At 42.1% G+C, this 19982-nt stretch overlaps 1 protein-coding gene across 3 annotated transcripts in view; it reads left to right on the top strand.

Moving 5' to 3' along the window:
- The window catches only part of NACC2 (NACC family member 2), a 241520-nt gene that overhangs the window by 77837 nt on the left and 143701 nt on the right, over window positions 1-19982 (top strand). For 2 of the 3 annotated variants that reach the window (XM_040324123.1, XM_040324120.1), the window contains exon 4: window positions 7666-7788. The gene's annotated coding sequence lies outside the window, so the exon portion shown is untranslated. Of the gene's footprint in view, window positions 1-3823; window positions 4438-7665; window positions 7789-19982 lie in introns of those variants that run through there. The other variant, XM_040324121.1, reaches the window with a different exon arrangement.

The raw sequence follows: 19982 nt of genomic DNA, 5'->3' as shown, positions 1-19982 counted from the left end.
TTATCTCCCTCACTCTCTCTCCTCTTCCCCCCTCTTTCTTCTCCCTCTCCCCTCTCTCTCTCTCCTCTATCTCCCCCCTTCTCCCTATATCTCTCCCCCCCCTCTCTCTCCCCCCACTCTCTCTTTATTTCCCCCCTCTTTCTCCTCTCCCCCCTCTCGTTCTCCCCTCCCCCTCTCCCCCTTCCTCTCTCCCCTCCTCCTCTCTCTCCCCTCTCCCTCTGCCCTATCCCCTCCCCTCTCTCTCTCTCTCTCTCTCTCTCTCCCCCCTCTCTCTCTCCCCTCGTTCTCTCTCCCCTCGTTCTCTCTCCCCTCGTTCTCTCTCCCCTCGTTCTCTCTCCCCTCACTCTTTCCCTCTCCCCCTCTTTTTCTCTCTCTCTCTCTCTCTCTCTCTCTCTCTCTCTTTCTCTGTCCCCCTTTTCTCTCGCTCTCTCTTCCCCCTCTTCTCTCGCTCTTTCTTCCCCCTCTCTTCCCCATCTTCTCTCTCTCTCTCTCTCTCTCTCTCTCTCTCTCTCTCTCTCTCTCTCTCTCTCTCTCTCTCTCTCCCCCTCCCTCCCTCCCTCCCTCCCTCTCTATAATTCTTCACTTTGCTACGGCCTTCTGGTCACAACCTATTGGTTGCGATAACTGGTCAGAACAAGCAGAGATCGCTCTGGGCATGTCCTGCTCTGTGCACCTCATAGCTTCCTTTTCAAGTGTCCAAAAAACTGATGGGTTGCATTTCTTGTCCAGTGTGTACAAAATGGCAACTCTTTTCTTGGATGACGAGAGACACTTTAAAAACAGGGAGAGGTGCTATAAATGTTCCATAGTATCTTCATCCTCTGCTCCTCATTATGCATTCTCCTGTTCCAGCATCTGGGAACTGTTTTGCACAGAAACTGCATTTTTGCTAATGGTAACTTGATGTGATTTCAGGACTGTATTCTAAAAAGCAGCCTCTAGTTTGCCCTCCCCACAGTGTGGTGAGGACACGCTAAAAAATATTTTTTCCTTTAATGCAATACAACTTTTTTTAAAGGGCAAGTCTAGGCACCAAGTAAAACCAACAAGCAAGATCAACAAACGCTGCAGTTGTGCTAAAGTCTAATTTACCATGACCTCCACAATGGTTTGAGGCAAGACCGCAGTTTCTGGTCAAATGACTCTGCACTTAGCTGTTACTTTCCGGCGTATATGTTCTATCCCACGCATTTCCTGCATACTGATTTAAGGCCAGTTTTTTTTTCTGCATCAAAAATGCATGCAACATAGGTTATATGGTTTTCAACGGCAGGCATAGTTCACACCAGTGCTTGCAGTTTCAGTGCGTTCCAGCTCCAGGAAAAAATGTAGAACATGCTGCATTTTTCCTGCACTCGACTACTGGAATGTTTTCAAAGGCATCAAAAATGCACTGGAATGCCCCTAAACACACCAAAAATGCACTGGAACACACATGTAAGGTTAAGAAAAAAGAGGGGGGAAATGCACTGCACTGCAACTAAAACACATCAAAACCGCACTGGAGCGCGTCAAAAATGCACATGCAGAAAAGTATCTGGAATACATCGAGACTGCTTTTCTATGGTGTAAACTGGCTCTACTGCTGTTAATAACACTATGAGAATATATTATTTTAAGGGTTAGTCCACCCAAATGTGATACTTTGGATGCAGGTCAAGACAGGTGGACTAAGTCATGCCCAATCTTCTTCGATACTCCATTGAAGTTTCCCCCTATAATTTCCAGCTTTGTTCCTATCCAGCTGGGATTTTTGGGTCTCCTATTTTTTTTTTTTTTTCATTCCCTCATTCCAGCCCTCCAGATACAGTAATGTGCAAAAGTTTTAGGCAGGTTTGAAAAATTATGTAAATTGAGAATGCTTTCAGAAACAGACATGTTAATAGTTTATTTTTGAGCAAAACGGAAAATTAAATAAGCAGAGAAATCCAAATCAAATCAATATTTGGGGTGACCACCCTTTCCCTTCAAAACAGCATGAATTCTTCTAGGTACGCTTGCATTCAGTTTTTGAAGGAACTGAGCAGGTAGGTTGTTCAAAACATCTTGGAGAACTAACTACATATAGGTTGCCTCAAATCCTTCTGTCTCTTTGTGTAATATCAGACAGATATTTACATATTTACTCATCTACACATCTATATACATCTACATACATTGTGATGTAGCACAATTTATATTCACAAGGTCACTTCTTTTTATTTTACTTTAATATGTCTATCCAGAGTTAATTTATTCTTGATATAGCGGATCTTTCCATCCAATTTTTTTAAAATAAAGACAACCTAAGGTTTTTTTTGGAAGTGCGGCTGTCTATCCTTTCAGTTTCTACATTTTGCCTCGTGCATTGCCGGCACTCCTGGCCTCCTGAGCAGCTACTGATTGTCCAGCAGACCCAACTGGAGTGGTAATTTCTCTTTCCCTTAATATCAGACAGACTTGATGATGTTGAGATTAGGGCTTTATGGGGGCCAAACCATCACTTTCACAACTTATTGTTCTTCTATAAACTGAAGATAGTTCTTAATGACATTGGCTGTACGTTTGGGGTTGTTATCCTGCTGCAGAATACATTTGGGGCCAATCATATGCCTTCCTGATGGTATGGCATGATGCATAAGAATCTGCCTATACTGTAGTTCTCAGCATTGGGAAAATCATTGATCCTGACCAAAGCTCCAACTCCATTTGCAGAAATGCAGCCCCAAACTTGCAAGCAACCTCCCAACATGCTTCACTATTGCCTGAAGATACCGATTATTGTACCGCTCTCCAGCCCTTCGGCAAACCAAATGCTGCCATTTTTCTGCATCCCAGTTACTATGTTTATATGCATACTTGAGTCACTTAGCCTTGTTTCCACATCCTATTCAGGAGATTGGTACAAAAAAAAGGCAACAGTAAAGCATGGTGGAGTTTCCTTGCAAGTTTGGTGCTGCATTTCTGCAAATGGAGTTGGAGATTTGGTCAATGGGGTCCTCAATGCTGAAAAAATACATGCAGATATTTATCCATCATGCCATACCACCAGGGACGTGTGTTATTGGCTCCAAATTTATTCTGCAACCGGACAATGACCCCAAACATTCAGCCAATGTCATTAAGAACTATCTTCAGTATAAAAAAGAACAAGGAGTCCTGGAAATGATGATTTGGCCCCCACAGAGCCATGATCTCAACATTGAGTCTGCCTTTGATTACATGAAGAGACAGAAAGATTTGAGACAGCCTACATCCCATAGACAATCTGTGGTTGGTTCTCCAAGATGTTTGGAACAACCTATCTGCCAAGTTCTTTCAAAAACTGTGTGCACGTGTACCTAGAAGAATTGATTCTGTTTTGAAGGCAAAGGGTGGTCACACCAAATATTGATTTGGATTTCTTGTCTGCGCATTTACTTTCTACTTTATTTGACAAAAATATTATCACTTCTATTTCTGAAAGCATTTTTTCACACCTGCCTCCAATTTTTGCACAGTACTGTATGTTGGTAATATAAAATAAAAAAGAATACAGGGATGATGGGGCCCCTCATTATGGCCACATCAGGTTTGCTGAACAGGGAATTTAACATAGAGATCTCAACAATCAGGTCCCCAAGGGAGGTGAGAAACTGCCTTGTGGCCTAACTGTCCAGCATCTTTCGCACGTTTTTAGTTTTGCATGAACCCTTTGAAAAAAAAAGTTATGTCTGTAATTTCACTTTAAGAAAGGTAGCATGTGTGTAGTGCGTCCATGTGCAGCGCCTGGATTTGGCACGTGTTTATTTGAGGCGTGCTGCACTTTTCAGCCGTCGTCAGAGCTCATGACTGTGACTCAGAAACAAACTGGTTTACGTTCTGTGCTAACTACATGTCACTGCTAATCCTGCATTCATCTCTGACCATCTGCCTTGAAATGACGCGCGGCAGAAGGCAGCATTTACACACGCGTGGAGCTTAATCACAGTGGTCTCTGGTGTGTTCTGAGAAGGAAGTTCGGCAGTTGTGTCTGGGCTCATCGCATGCAGCGCTGGCCGTCTGAAGTTTCACAATCCTCACTTCATGTCTGGCACAGCAGCAAAACCACAAAAATAAAATCACTCTTCTCCATTCGCTAGAAAAAGACGTAGAATCCCGCTTTGTGTGTCTTCTGGCATGTGCAAGGAAACACCTGCTTCCAATCAAAGAACTTTCAGTTACAGCGCAAATCCAAGCAATCGCATAGAAACTTTTTTTACTTGCTGTAAAAGTTGTAGCTCCTGTTCTTCTGGGATCTCTGTCTATGCTTTGCTCTATGGCTACATGGGGTAAGGAAGGAGAGATTCTCTGCCATAGAGTTCACAAGACCAATTAGAAGAACAGAGGATGTTTTTTCCTAGGAAACTCCAACCACAAGCAAAATCTCAATTTAGGTGGACAGATCTTTTAAAGAGAACCAATCAACAATGGCCATCTGTAAGAATCAAAGTCTTTACTTTTGACTTGTAATAGTGTATTCCTCCCACTAAGGGACTGAATGATAAATATTTTGTATTATCTCCCTGTTGGAGCAAAAATGTCAGCCTTAAAGGAGCAGTAAAGGAATTTTTTTTTTGTTGCTGAAATGACTGTTTACAGGTTATAGAGACATAATAGTTAACGGATTCCTTTAAAAAATGATTACAAATAGATAAAAATCAATCATATAATGTGCCTGTAGTTTAGTTTTAGTTTTGTTTTTAAACTAGTTTTATGTTTCTGTGAAGTACAGAGACACACAGAACAAAAACAAACAAACACCGGGCAGTGTTTGTTTTTAAAATGAATCTGATTGGTTCTGAGAAGTTTTAGACACACAGTAATCACACCTTCTTGATCATGGACCACAGTGAGAAGCTCGCATGAGTTTTTTCATAAGGAGCCAGACAAGCAGGAAGTGTGGAGATTACAGCTACTTCAAAGCAAAAACTAACAATGAGGACATGAAACCAGTACTGCAGTAAGGTAAAGGAAGCTATTTAGCTAAAAAAAAAAAAATTCCTTTAGTGACCCTTTAAAGCTTTACTCTAGGAAAGTTTACTCCAGATCTTGAATCTCTGGTTTCCTCCCTCCCTTCAACACTAAAGTATTAAAGTTTTTACTAAATCCCTTTTTGTTTTTGTTTTGTTTTTTAGACCCAGTGATGTTGGCGTTGGGTTTCTATGCTTTTTTTATGTAATGCAGACAGATCATGGCTGGTGGGAAGGGCCAGCAGGGTGCTGCCTTAATAATTTAACCACTTATTATGCAGCCAAATGACCGGGCCCCTTTTTGTGATTCGGCACTGCGTCGCTTTAACTGACAATTGTGCGGTCGTGCAAAGTGGCTCCCAAACAAATTTGACGTCCTTTTTCTCCCACAAATAGAGCTTTCTTTTGGTGGTATTTGATCACCTCTGCGGTTTTTATTTCTTGTGCTATAAACAAAAAAGAGTGTCAATTTTGAAAAAAATTCTACATTTTTTTCTTTTTGCTATCATAAATATCCCCCAAAAATATATAAAAAAAATGTTTTTTTCCTCAGTTTAGACCGATACGTATTCTACATTTTTTTTTTGGTACAAATAAATTTGCAATGAGCGTTTATTAACCAGTTTGCGCAAAAGTTATAGCGTCTACAAAATAGGGGATAGTTTTATGGCATTTTTATTTATATTTATTTTTTTACTAGTAATGGCGGCGATCAGCAATTTTTATTGTGACTGCGACATTATGGCGGACACATCGGACACTTTTGACACCATTTTGGGACCATTGTCATTTTTACAGCGATCGACGCTATAAAAATGCACTGATTATTGTAAAAATGACACTGGCAGTAAATGGGTTAACCTGTAGGGGGCGCTGAAGGGGTTAAGTGTGACCTATGGCGTGTTCTAACTGTTAGGGGGCGTGGCTTGCCGTGACACGTCACTGATCGCTGTTCCCGATGACAGGGAACACGATCAGTGTCAGCTAGGCAGAACGGGGAGATGTTGTGTTTACACTAACGTCTCCCCGTTCTTTAGCTCTGTGACCCGATCGCGGGACACCGGCGGCAATCGGGTTCGCGGCTGCAGAGCTTGTGACAGGGTCGCGAGCGTGCATCTTAAAGGGGACGTATATCTACGCCCATATGCGCAGCCATGCCATTCTGTCGATGTAAATAGTCTTGTGCCGGTCGGGAACAGGTTAAAGCCGTTGTATGACCAAAAAAAAAAACCTGTAAGGCAAAAGCATGATGAGCTACTAGCGAATTATGAAATACTTACCTTAACGAACCCCCGGAATCGCCTCCTGGTCACTGCTGAGGGAGCTGACATGTTCCCTCAGCGTTTCTTCCAGGTTCGCAGCTCGGGAGCTGCGAGGGGTCGGAGCAGCAATTACATCACTCCCACGTGGCGCGCGGGAGTCCTCTTTCCGCAAGGAGTTCTGATTTTCCGGCAGTATCCTCTGGCCCTTCAGAGCGCATGCACCGCTGACATCAGCGGCTGCATGCAAGGTGAATATCTCCAAAACCGTACAGGCGGTTTCAGAGATATTCATTTTACCTACAGGTATGCCTTATTATAGGCTTACCTGTAGGTAAAAATGTGAAAGCGGGGGGTATACAACCGCTTTAAGTAGCCCTCAGCTCCAATGGGGCTGGCTTTCAGGGGGAGATATACACAATGGAAATGCTTTGATGGGTGTGTGCCAGTTTTGAGGAGTGGTCAGTCCTAGGCTGGTTGCAAAATAACCTAGCTAATGCTCACATTCAATGCTGAGCCTCCATGATGGAAAGACCTGGAACTAGATGATGCTGGACGTATTCAAGCCTAGCAATGAGGCAGGCTTGAATACGTTCAGCATGCTGCAGCCTTTAATAAACATTGTGTGCAGGAAATCATAGTAAGCAATTTCAGTACAGGAGGCACCTGCAGAACTGTGCAAGACTGAAACTGGCCATACACTGTCCAACATTTTTCTTGTAGATGGCCCTGTTGGTCCCTTCTCACCCATCACCCTTAAAAAAAAAAAAAAAAAAATTGAAGGAGCTGGGTGGAAAATGTTTGTATAATATGACAGTTGGCAGTGGCGGGGTACCGGAGTGTTCATCTGTGCTGTTAGCATTGATTTGAGGAATCTTGATTTTTTTTTTGCTCAATTGGGAAGACTGCCTGAAATAAATCTGTCGGTGTCATCCAGCTTTAGGTAAGGCTGGAGTTTCCCTTAAGTGTGTATTTACATCTGAGAATGTACCTGCTCTCTGATTACATATCAGAACCCTAGCAGGGGTGCTAACACTTAGCTGTGGGAGACCCATTGAAAGCAATGGCAGGCCACTCGCATGTAATCACTCATGTAGCGATCACATGTGAGTGATGGGCCCTGGAAGCAGTGTCCAGGGCCCATCGATCACATGTGATCATTGCATTAACAATTGCATGGGAGTGACTGCGTCCAGCTGGAAAAGTTGTCCATTTTCTATGGCTTTCAATAAGGCTGCCTCCTACAGCTAATCACGGGAACCCGTGCTGGGGTGCTCCCATCTAATCAAAGAGCAGGATCATTCCCAAGTGTGAAAGCAGGGACTATCCTATCTCTCGCCCTTACTCTGTACTGATAATAGTCATAAAACTGTCCTAGAAAAGAGGTGCTTTCAGGATTACAAGGAAGGAAATCTAAAGGCTTTATTATTTGACAGTTTTACACAGGCAGAATACCTGCGGTCATCCTGCAACGGAGAATTACAGCAAAAGGTCGTCCCAGATTCAGGCTGTAACAGGGAGAGAATTCAAGTGAATACCGATACACCTATCCCTGAAAGGTAAGGATGCTCAATATATTCTGAACCTTACAAATGCCTGTTCTATGTCTGGTTCTCTTTTAAAGGTTGCAAGGGATATTTTTAGGGTTCTGCAGGCTTTATTTTTTGGATGTAAGGTTGATACCTCTTTTCCCTTTGAGGGCTCCTGCCATTGCTTTTCTTATTGCTGGCTGTAGTGCCATAATAGTTTATGAAGCTATTTGTGCATTTATTGCCCAATATTAAACGTAGACTCCTCGGTGCCTCTCAAATCAGAACGGTGGATCAAGAAACGACAGCGCACAGGTAGAAAGCGACTGAGGAGCAATGTACTAAATGTAACAGAAGTCATTGCAGATTGCCTGTGATGGCTTATCCGCATGTTTTTGAATGGGAAGGTGGGATACTTATTTCTATTTCTTTTTTTTAATTAGCAGATGACTGAGAACACCAACTATAACTAGTTAATGTCATACAGTGGAGCATGGGAAAACTCCCAAATTATAATTTCTGCACGTCTGGCAGCTAAAGGACACTGTAATGTCCGTTTTTGCCCACGCATATTAAAAATGCATTTATCTAGTGTTACTGAGCATTTTATTTATTTTAACTAACCTAAGGGTGCTGTGGAGATGGATGATTAACCACTTCAGCTCCAGCACCTGTACGCCTGAGAAATTCTTAATTTTTTTCTGTGGTTCTATTTATTTGGCAATAACTTTGCCATTACTTAAAGTTTTACTAAACCCATGAGCCTTCATTCACTGGATCTGGTCTCCCACAGTACACAAAACATGGAAATGTAATAGATTTGGTAAATATAAACTGCTAAATACGTTTTCTCATCAGCAGTTAGAACAGTCTTTTATCTGTGTCCAGCAAATCACAGGTTAAAGCTTGTAAGATGAGTTTTCATTCTCCTTTGATTGTCCTATGAAGATGAAGGACTACTGACCCTCTGTCTGTACAGTGCTGATTGGCCATGTGCCAATCCACATGCACTCTCCCAAGAAAAATGAACTCTAGCAATACACACCAAACCGAGCATGTGCAGATTGCCCCCAAGGCTCTGTACTTTAAAGGGGTTGTAAAGGTACCTGTTTTTTTCACCTTAATGCATTCTATGCATTAAGGTGAAAAAACATTATAGCATTAGTTTACTTACCTGACCCTTCGAAAGTCCTACGCTGTGAACGTGCAGGATTCTTGAACGGTGTCTCGGCTCATTGGTTGATTAAAATCAGCGCAGCCATTGGCTCATGCTGCTGTCAATCATATCCAATGACGCGGCACGCCGGGGGGCGTGGCCGAGTGATACAGTGAGCGGCTATAGCCGCCGGCTGTATCACGAGAGCGCGCCCCGCAAGAACATTCTACCATGCGAGAGAGCTCACATGAAGGTGGAAAGTTCTTACGGGGAGGAGCTGAGACAGCCGCCGAGGGACCCCAGAAGACTAGGTTCAGGGCCACTCTGTACAAAACGAGCTGCACAGTGGAGGTAAGTATAACATGTTTGTTATTTAAAAAAATAAAACATTCTCTTTAGTAATCCTTTAAGGAGATGGTTTGGGGACTTTGGAAAAAGGGGAGAATCAGAGAAGACAGGATCAAACAGCCTTTTTACACAATGCAGAGAATTAACCACTTAGGTTCCACAGTAAGTATAATAAGCATGCTTTACTGCAAATACAGACTGATTTTACTGTTGTAGGTTTAGTAACACTTTAAAGTGGTTGAAACCTTAGACATAAAAAATATGAAAATTTTTCCTGACACCAAGAGAAAAATGTTGATGGGAGGGACCTCCAGCCATATATTTATTACTTCAGTTTTTTTTAGGAGAAACCATGCTTTGTTGGAAATATTGTCGCTACAAAAAAATATGTTTTATGCAGTACAAATTTTTTTTAAATTCTACATTGATCAATTTAAGTAATTGAAGAGAGGAGAATGTAGATATGGACTTTGTAGGCAAACAAGTTTTTAATTGGATAAAGTTAAAACCATTGTATACACACAAAATAAAAAAACGTGAAGTGGCTGAGTCGTAATGAGAGGTCTCTCAGAAAGAACGCTCTACATGTTGCGCACGTTGATTCGCTTCTTCAGGAGCATACATATCTAGTTGCAAACCAACGCCGTATGTGCTCATGAATAGATAGTGTGGCCTTCAGTCATGAGCACATGTGGCGTTTGTTTGCCCTCCGGCTATCATTACTTTTTTTAAGGTGACTAGTCAAATGAGCCTAAATATTCCCCCTCTGACTATTGGACATTACCGCTTTTCAGCCAAACAATAAACGGGGACGATTATTTACCTATACCGTTGTTACAGACCATCCATAACTATTCCTGTGTGTGCTCAATACCACCTCATTCTTGGCTGTTTTGCTTACCAGCTTCATATAGTGTTGCATTAATCCCTGCACTGAATACTTGACTATATTGTTGTACTGCTGGGATTACCCGCATTTACACATAATCTCTACATCCCTGTACTGTCGAAGTAAACTCTAACTATATATGCAAGCTCCTGAAAAAGCGCATCAACGCGCGCAACATGTTGAGCGTTCTTTCTGAGAGACCTCTCATTACGACTCAACCACTTCACGTATCTAGTAACCACTGGATATATATTGTGATCATATGTTACAACTATTGCACATGTTCTATGTGGTATTTATGTATTGGAGGTGATACCAAAGTCTGTGAGGTCACTAAATAATAATATATGTTCTTAATTTTGTCTGTATACAATGGTTTTAACTTTATCCAATTAAAAACTTAAATTTTTTACAAAAATACGCATGTGCCTACAAAGTCCATATCTACATTCTCCTCTCTTCTAACAATTATTGGGACGTTGGCACACTTTTTACCTTTGTATCCACAGCGTCACCCTGTGTTGATACATTTAAGCTTTATTCTTTTGTCAGTTTAAGTAATGGGCCTATATTTTTATAATTTTTGTGTTTTATTTCATTGGTATTCTATTATTGGTAATTCGTGGTACTAAAAAAAAAAAGTTTAACCGCTAATGGTTATATAAACAATACCAGCAGGAAAATAATAGATTGGGGAGAGGGGCTAGAGGGAATTAATTGGAATCATTAGGGAAAACTAGGTGTTAAACTTGAACATGTTTTATTAAACAAAAGACAGTGCTCTATTCATACAAGCTGTATGATTGGTTCCTGTAATGAAAGCAAACTATGCATATCGGATTAATTAAAAGTCAGTGTCCTCCATTCTAAGAGCGTTTTTCATTGTGGTAACTGATAGTACAGCTTCTATGAATGAAGCAGGGGTGCAGAAAGACGGGCATAGTAGGCACTTTTGATGAGTGCCTGTGACAGGTGCAGCCACCATTAACCACAGCAGCAAGATTTTTGCTGCAGGGATATCCAGAGTGCAGAGGACTCATTTCAAGCAACACAGAAGCCGCCAGCAAGAGACACTTTTTTTCATGCTCGTGCTAAAAAATAAGTAAACTTAAAGCATATACACCTTCAGAGACAATGCGGTTGTACCTGGCTCCAGGCCCTTCCCTGTACCATAATAGGATATGTTTTATTTATTTTGGTGCTGCAAGACAGCACTTCCTCTTTTCTCACCTAAATAAGAATAATGTTGCAGATGTGCTGAAGGGCTTTGCCAGGTCAGAGGTTGGGCAAAGTACTTTCGCTTATCTATGCATGAGACAAACTATTGAAAATGGGGGTGCTGATGGAAGGGGCAGAGCTTCAAATAAGGGGACTGCATTTCCTCTTTAAAGCGGTAGTAAACTCTGTTTGCTGACTTGTATCAGGAAATCTTATAATAAAGCATAGCTGTAGGTACAAAAAATATCTCCTAAAAGTGCACCATTTAGGAGATATTTGCTACTTTTGCAGCTGGTGATGTCGCAGGAGCATGTGCACTGCACTCTGTAGGGCATGCCATCTCTTAAGAGCGCTGTGCCGTGGCCTTGGCTCCTGTGTGCTTGTGCAGGAGTGACATCATTGCGACTCTGCCATCCAAACAGCCAGAGGCCGTGAACCCTAAAGGAAGACCAGGTAAACATGTACGCCCTGTTAGTGGTGACAGCGCACTGCTGGAGGACTTAAAGGAATTGAAAAACCTTCTCTCATGCTGCAGCCCCCTAGACACCCCATTTTACTTACCCCTGTCTTTCTTGCCCCGGAGACAAGCACACCAGCTATGTGTTGTGTCCTGATTGGATAGATTAATAGCAGCGCAGCCATTGGTGCTGTCAATCAAGAAGAGGAGGTGCTACCAGCACCGCTGAGGGACCCCAGAGTACATACAAAAGTAACAATAATGTTAGTTTGTCAGTGAGGGTGGGGAGAGGTATCGGGAAAAAGAACAGGACACGACACATACTACTTGTGTACAAGTTTTTTTTTGAGGGCGTGGGGGGTATAGCGTGCCCAGTGTCCACAACCTGTTAAAAGTAGCAGAAATACTTGATTTTGCTGGAGAAAATGCTGCTCCTGGGTCCCGCCCCGGCAGTGCTTATCACATAACCTAGGCCTAGGCCTAGGCATTAGGTCATGGAATCTCTGCTGAAAGGGATGATCACAGTTCAGGTTGGCTGATCTTTTCATGAGCAGGGATCTTCTGCCCGATCGGCTACTTGTTTATGCAAAAAAAGCTTAGTTCCCAGAAAAGTAATATGCTTTCAATATAGCTGAATGCAGCAATTTCCACAGTTCCAGAACCAGCAATGAAGACCATGCCAAAACCATAGAGATCTGGGTATGCATTTTGTCTTTAGTAGGAACATTACATTGCAGATTGGTATTCGCTAAAGGGAACTTGTTGCATTGTTACCTGTCGCAGTAAAATTTCCTATCCCGGGCTGGAAACTAGGGTTGCCACCTCATCCCTTTAAACCCAAACACGTAATAATTACACAGGTTCTATAGCTGATTAGGGGTAATTAAACTCACTTAGTGCCTTTCCTCCATTAAATTAGCCTCAGAGCAGGATGAGGTGGCAATCCTACTGGAAACTGATGTTTCTCAATTGTCAGAAGTGGTGCTAGGTCCAGGACAAAACTCTACTGCAAAATCAATCTGGTTGACTTGTGCCCTGGAACTAGAACCATTCTCGGATCTTGGGCTATGGATGGCATCCTTTAACTATGACGGCTAAAAGCATATGTTATAGGTTCTCTTTGTTGTTCAATATTTTGCATTTCAGAGGTCAGCAGCCTCCACCTTTCTCCTCTTAGAATTTTCTACTGTGTTGGAATGCGTATATAAAGACGTTTAAGTTTGCAGGTAAGAAAGAACGTGAAACAGAGTAGAGGAATCCACTACTGCAGCGACAGCGAATTTTCTCAGACGACAAAGGACAAGGACATTGGAATTGGCAGCACCAGCCCCTCGGCTTGTCTTACAGACGCCAACCTTTCCTCAGGTTGAGCGGGCAAGAGAGGCAGAACTCCTAGAATGCTTTGCCATTCAGATCACCATCTGGACTGGAGGGATAAAAAAAAAGAAGAGAAAACTGGGACAGTTTTGGTGAATAGGCAAGGGGGTTTTGTTTTGCTTCTTTCACCCCAACTGCTGTTGCGTGCTCTCTCACCAGGTGTGCATTGGAACATAATTTCATATTAAAACTCTGTTTCAGGGCATACCATATGAAATCACTTTACATTTGCCCAGGGTTGAAAGAAAACTCAAACATCACTAAAAATCAGAACATTAGTGCAAAACAAGTATTGAAATCACATATTATACAAACAGTGTACACCATTTATTTGGCATGGAAGGGTAGCTAATATGATTACCTGGCATCAGACACCCTCAAAAAAAAATGTGTCTTATTTGTCCATTCAGTATATACACGGAGTACATAAAGCCCTGAAATATTTTGTATTGTAGCCACCCACACCCATCACGCTAGATTAGAATGCAGATGACATAATATGATCTGAGTTGTGTAAATTTAAGTTGCCCTGCCTTAAAGGCGACATGGAGACTCGCATGCTAAGAAATTAAATGGTCCTACACCCGATTGATATAACTAGATTGAACAAATGCACAAAAACAAAATTCTTTATAGGCACCACACAAATGATTAGATAAAATCTACTATTTTATTAGCACAATAAACATTATTCATAAAAATAGCCGTTGAACCACTAATGCACCCTATTATCACTGAGAGGTTCCCCACTGGCATTTGACTTCCACAACAGGGTATTTTGAAGGTTAAACAAATACAGGGGGTGTCACCATCTCTTCAAACGTAGCTCAACATGTTTTGTAGCCCACCACATCTTCAGAAGAAAGGTTGGTGCAATAATATAATATTGTTGCACGTTAAATATAACAAATAAAACGCCATCATAATAAATTAGGCTTTACCATGAAAAATCATTATTTGTGCTATCAAAGTTACTTGGTATACTCATAAAATGTACTACTACTAAGAAGTATTGGCAGCAGAGATTTGTCCCTGGGCAGATGTGGGAGCAAGACGAGGTGGAACGGGCAAGGCTAGACATCAATCATCTACAAATGTTCAAGCAATTAACATTATTATATCTTGGTTCTCAGAGGGGAATTACCTACCTCAACCTTATATGTATACAAAAGTGAGTACATTCCTCGCATTTTTGCAAATATTTTATTAGATCTTTTCATGTGACAGCACTGAAGACATTGCACTTTGCCACAATGAATAGTAGTAAGTGTACAGCATGTATAACAGCGTAAATGTGCTGTCCCCTCAAAATAACTCGACACACTAATTAATGTCTGAAATGTTGGCATTAATATTGGAAATATGACCAATCATGCCAAAAAACTGTCTTTTATTTAAGGATAGCAATCACATGAAGCCATTTATTATCACATTGTTTTTTGGATCCTTTTTAAATCGTAATAACAGAAATCATCCAAATGGCCCTGATAAAAAGTTTACGTACCCCAAGTTTACATGCATGTAAAACTTATGTAGGGAGATTTGATTCATCTCTGTATCTGAGGCTGTTCATAAAACTGGGTATATGTGAGAGTTCAACGTACAGCTGGAGATGGCTGTTCATGTGCTCCAAATTTAATGCGGCACGTTGAGTTGACAGGTGCCACCACCTGTCAAACTTAGCCATCCAGGTCAGTAGCAAAACAGAGGGCGACACTCTGGGTGCATCTTCAAAACTGCTACAAGTTTATTAAAAACAGTAAGCAACTAATTTTTAGGAAATAAAATAAGTGCTTATCAAACCCACCAGAATCAGGATGGCAACTGTTTCATGGAGATGTGAAAAGTCCTGGGGGCTCAACTTCACTCGGATAAGGACACTGCAGCTTCCCACTGTAATCCTGGGTGCCAGGAGCTTCACAAAGCCAGAGAATGCTAGGCTCGAGGCACCAGGAATGACGTCAGCACCTGGGGAGGACGGGGAATGGTTAACGTTTTTCGAAGCTGCCCAGCTCCTTTTACAAAACCACATTTTCAGAGATGTGCCATTACCACTGTGGATTTGAGTTCTACCAGCTTTGTCCTGTGGCTTCAGCTTTTGGTCGCCTCAATCTACATTTGTGTACTGCATTCAAGTCAATAGGGCTGCGCCACAACTATGAGCCAAATAATTAGCTCGCGTTGTGGGACCTCGGCCCCATTGTAAGTTGCCATCTGGCAAAAAAAACAGACATTAAGGAGACCGCAGGATCGCCTCCTGAACACCTGAGAGCATCTACTTAGCTGCACTCTTGACGCGCAATCCAGGACAATTATCCAATTCCCACCAGTGACATCATGGGACACAGATCATGTAATCAATGCACTACCCAATCTTAGTCCGTGTCCTTCCACAACTTTGCACTGATCGATTGCAATGATCTGCAGATCAGTTTGAGTCCAGAGGCTTCCAGCACTGTTCAGATTCAGCTTTCAATGAGCATTTTTGAAAAATCAAACAGATGTTAAGATCAGGGGCTACAAAGTTTAGTGTTGAAATAAATGTACTTGGATGACAATTTTTAGCAATATGATCGATAATGAATATGGCTTTATGCTCATTTACTAAAGAATCACTTTAATTTTTTTCCCCCGAAAGCTGAGCACACTTTCGCATGGCTGCCTAATGCTGAGCTGTAGCACATGCTGTGCAATCTCTACATGCTCCATGATTGCACAGTTTGTGCCTCATGGATTCTGCAGCTGCAAATTTTGCTAACCTGATGTTCTCATTGATGCAAAGTGGACCTCTCAGTAACTTTCCAAGTTTGCACAAATACATTCTTCAAATGTCACAAATAGATAGTAGTACTTTATCATTTTTAAAGCTCTACTTTTCCAGTGACCTTCCTCAAAAATATTTCCTCAATTTCCTCTCCCTAATGATCACTCAAAGTGTACATTGTAACTTTGTAGCAAGTCACAGGGTCAGAAGCTCCAACAATCAGATATTTACAGACAAAGATGGCCCTGTCCTTCTGGAGAGAAAAGCAGATTACCGTTACTGCCATGGGGTGTTTTGTGATCTCTGTAAGAGTTCATAAATACCTAGAAGTGTTGCACACATATTACTTGGCATGCATGCAAATGGCATAAATCTGACACTAGGTCCAATATACATTTGTTGGTAAATGAAATGCTGGTGTAACAAAATCTCTAACCTCTTCCAGTCTAATGAGAACCTTTGAGGCCACAGACAGCTGACCTCCTTCAATACAGACACTTCTTGGATGCAAAAGGTTTTATTTCTTTTAACAGTCCTTTTCATATTTTGCAAGAGAAAGAGGGTTGGGGCCAGCACACCCTTGAGTAGTTGCAATTTCAATAGGCAGACTCTGAGGCTTCTATAGGAAGACAGCCATACAGGGAAAGGCCCCAGCAAGGTGCCACTTCTGCATGTGCAGGTTTGCTGTCCCCTATGGCTACATTTCCTAAATCAAACGTAACAGATCTCTCTCATCTTTACTACAACTTCTACTTGTAGTTCTTCAGCTCCTTGAGCTCCTGGTCTCTCACTGGACTAACTCTGAATCCCGTGAGCTCCTCAAGGCTATTGGGGGTGGTATTTCCCTCAAACGTCACCCACGCTTCCCTGCTGGGTCCCTAGTTTAGCACTTCGGATACCTTCAAGCTTCACCCCTGCTGACCGACTTGGTCCCTAGCAAGACACACAAGGCTGCTCTGCAAGCGTTGCCTCCGCTGGTTGGGTCTCTGACTTGATCACCGCCTGAAGTTTCCTGATTCCCCTACCATTCCCGTTTAGTGAGAACGTTGCTCTAGTACTTCAGTTACTCACTGTAATCTCTGGTAAAGGTGGTTGGTCCCTTAGTAGTGACAGCTTCCCTTCTACCTCAGACCATGGCCAGCAGAACCGTCACTGCAAGTCGCAGTCCCAACCCTGCGCTGCCCTCTTACTTTTCGATAGGCTCTCACACAACCTGGCAGCCAGATGCCTCCGGGATAGGCCCAATCTTTGGCCTATATGCCCAGGGCAGACAATACACATCCACCCAGACGGCAGTCCAGGTGGCACAGAACACTGATCACCTTACTCCACCCAAATATATCGGCTCTCCCAGCAAGCCAAGGGATTTGAGAAAACCCCTTTTCATTGACTGAGATACCCCATATTCCTATAACCTGACCTTGAGTTGTCCTTCTGATATCCAGTACCACCAAATGCCCAGCCACCTAGTGGTAGAAGAGAAAAGTACAACAAGGCCAAACTTAGGGATTAATCAATAGATCTCTAACAATTTAACTATGGCAGCTACCCCTGACAAGGAATTGGGTTAGGAGCTCCCTGACTAAACCCCAGGGTGCTACACTGGCCATTTATTTTATAATCTAAATGTACAATCCCCTTTTAGCTGTACTAATGGATATGTAGTACAATAGCCTTCCTGACTGAATGCAAACAGAATGGATTTTAAGGTAGGCCTTCACATTACATGGTTGTTGGTAAATCTAATGCTGAGCATGCACATTACAATAAAATTGGGACATTTACTGAAGAACTGTGTAAGGCCCACTTTATTATATACAAACCAAATGGATTGTTCAGCCAGTATGGTAAAAAGATTGTGTATTCAGTGTAGCCAGTTTAGGTCTCCATTGAGTTTGGCTAGGGAGCCTATTTTCACTCTTACTGTGAGAATCTGGGAAGATTTGGGTTTGTGGTTTTGATGTTCCGCTAATGCAGGAGAAAAAACACCCTCTTTACTGTGGCCCGAGTTTCTTACAACATCCCTCCGTATTTCCCTTAATTCACACAAGATTTCTGGTAAACTCAATTAAAAATAGACCAAGGGTGTCAGGCAGAATGTATGCGATTGGACGTAGGTTCTTGCTTTCACTTCTCTTTGTGCAGTGATTTATTAACTGGAATCGGAGTATAAAATCATCTGCATCATCCAGGTCAACCATTCAGTCAGAGTTCTGTAAATCTGGTCTTTAAGGGCCACACATAATCAAGGATGATGTATTTCAAATTATTTCACACCCTTTGGGATAACTAAAGAAGCAGCTCTAGTTCAACTCATCACTGACCAATGAGATCCGAGGGTCACCATTCCCCTGTTTGTTTTCCAATGGAGAGCTCATTTAACATTCTTGTAACCCCCTCCCAAATAGGCAGTTTGGTTAAGCAAATTTAGTTCTGTGGCTCTCTTGTAATCACCAGAGCAGCATGTGCTTGCTTTCGGCTGCTCTGGGCTCTGCAGGCAGCAAGTTTGATTGCTTCCCCCTGTTTTCTAGAGATTTTCAGAACATAGTTGGTGGGAGAGTCAAATAAGCAGCCTGAATAGTTTTGAGCCCCAGAGAGCAGGGTTCTTTTCCCAGGAGGAGAGGTTCCCAGTAAGAAGGGGACCCAGCTCTTTCTGGCCATCCTGCTAAATATTCTGCCTATCTCATCGAGGTCCCAGCTGTTCTTAGCTTGGGGGGGGGGGCTATCCTGCTACAAGTCCTTTGGGAGCCAGTTAAGGGGTGCCACTGAGGATCTGAAATGGGAAATTCACAGAAGAGTTTGCCTGCCTGAATCTGAGGTAGGCATCCAAGCCCTGGAGATACCGTGAGTTCAGATGTAAGGTTGAAGGGTCTCGGTGTTGCTGCTCTTATACCCTGCTTCACTCAGTTTAAGGCTTGCCTGGCCTGGAACATTGCTAATGGTGTCCCAGTGCTGTCCATTTTCTGTCCTACTACAAAAGGGACTGTGCTGTCCTCATATTCCGGTTTTAGTGTTCTGAAGTATCCCACGGCTCCTTGCACCCCACCCAAGTTAATCTACAATAGACTTATAAAAAGTCAAACCCTAAAGACTTTTTTTTTTTTTCCTTTGGAGCCAGCGTAGTGAAAGTTACTGTTTTAGCCTGGCTACTGCTCCATAGTGGGAAAAGACCCTGGGACACAAATGGTCTGCCCTTGCGGGGGTATCACTACATTCTCTTCCTGCATCTCCATTTTACCAATGTCCCATCTGCTGGTGTGGGACTCTTTTGGTTTTACAGCAAACACTGTGGAGGTAGGGACACTTCAGAATTTGTATCGGGACTCTGGAAAGAGTGAGTTTGGGTTCAATGTTTGTGTGATCGATCCGTTGTAGTTCATAGCCAAGAAAATGTTCAGAGTTGGAATTTTTCATCAGATTTCCATAGGCTTCCATGTCTGTTTTTCTTTTTTAACCATTTCAGCCCCTTCCTGACCGGGGCACTTTTTACAATTAGTCATTGAGCCTCTTTAACTAGTAATTGCGCAGTCATGCAGTGCTGTACCCAAATTTGTGTTCATTTTTTTCCCACAAATAGAGCTTTCTTTTGGTGCTATTTGATTACCTCTGCGGTTTTTATTTTTTGCGACAATTTTGAAAAAAAATATATATTTTTTACATTTTGCTATTATAAATATCCCCCCAAATAAAAAAAATAAAACAAATTTCTTCATCAGTTTAGGCCAATATATATTCTACATATTTTTAGAAAAAAATCGCAATAAGCATATACTGATTGGTTTGTGCAAAAGTTGTAGTGTGTGTGCAAACTATGGAAAAGTTTTATGGCATTTTTACTATATATTTTTTACTAGTGGCGATGATCTGCGATTTTTAGCGGTATTGCGACGGACAGATCAGACACTTTTGACATATTTTTGGGACCATTGACATTTATACAGCAATCAGTGCTATAAAAATGCACTGATTACTGTGTAAATGATACTGGTAGGGAAGTGGTTAACTGTGTGTTCCC

The sequence above is a fragment of the Rana temporaria genome, chromosome 9 (assembly GCF_905171775.1).
Source record: "Rana temporaria chromosome 9, aRanTem1.1, whole genome shotgun sequence".
NCBI lineage: Eukaryota > Metazoa > Chordata > Amphibia > Anura > Ranidae > Rana > Rana temporaria.
Note: the sequence above shows the minus strand (reverse complement) of the source record. Positions and strands in the feature narration are given on the sequence as shown.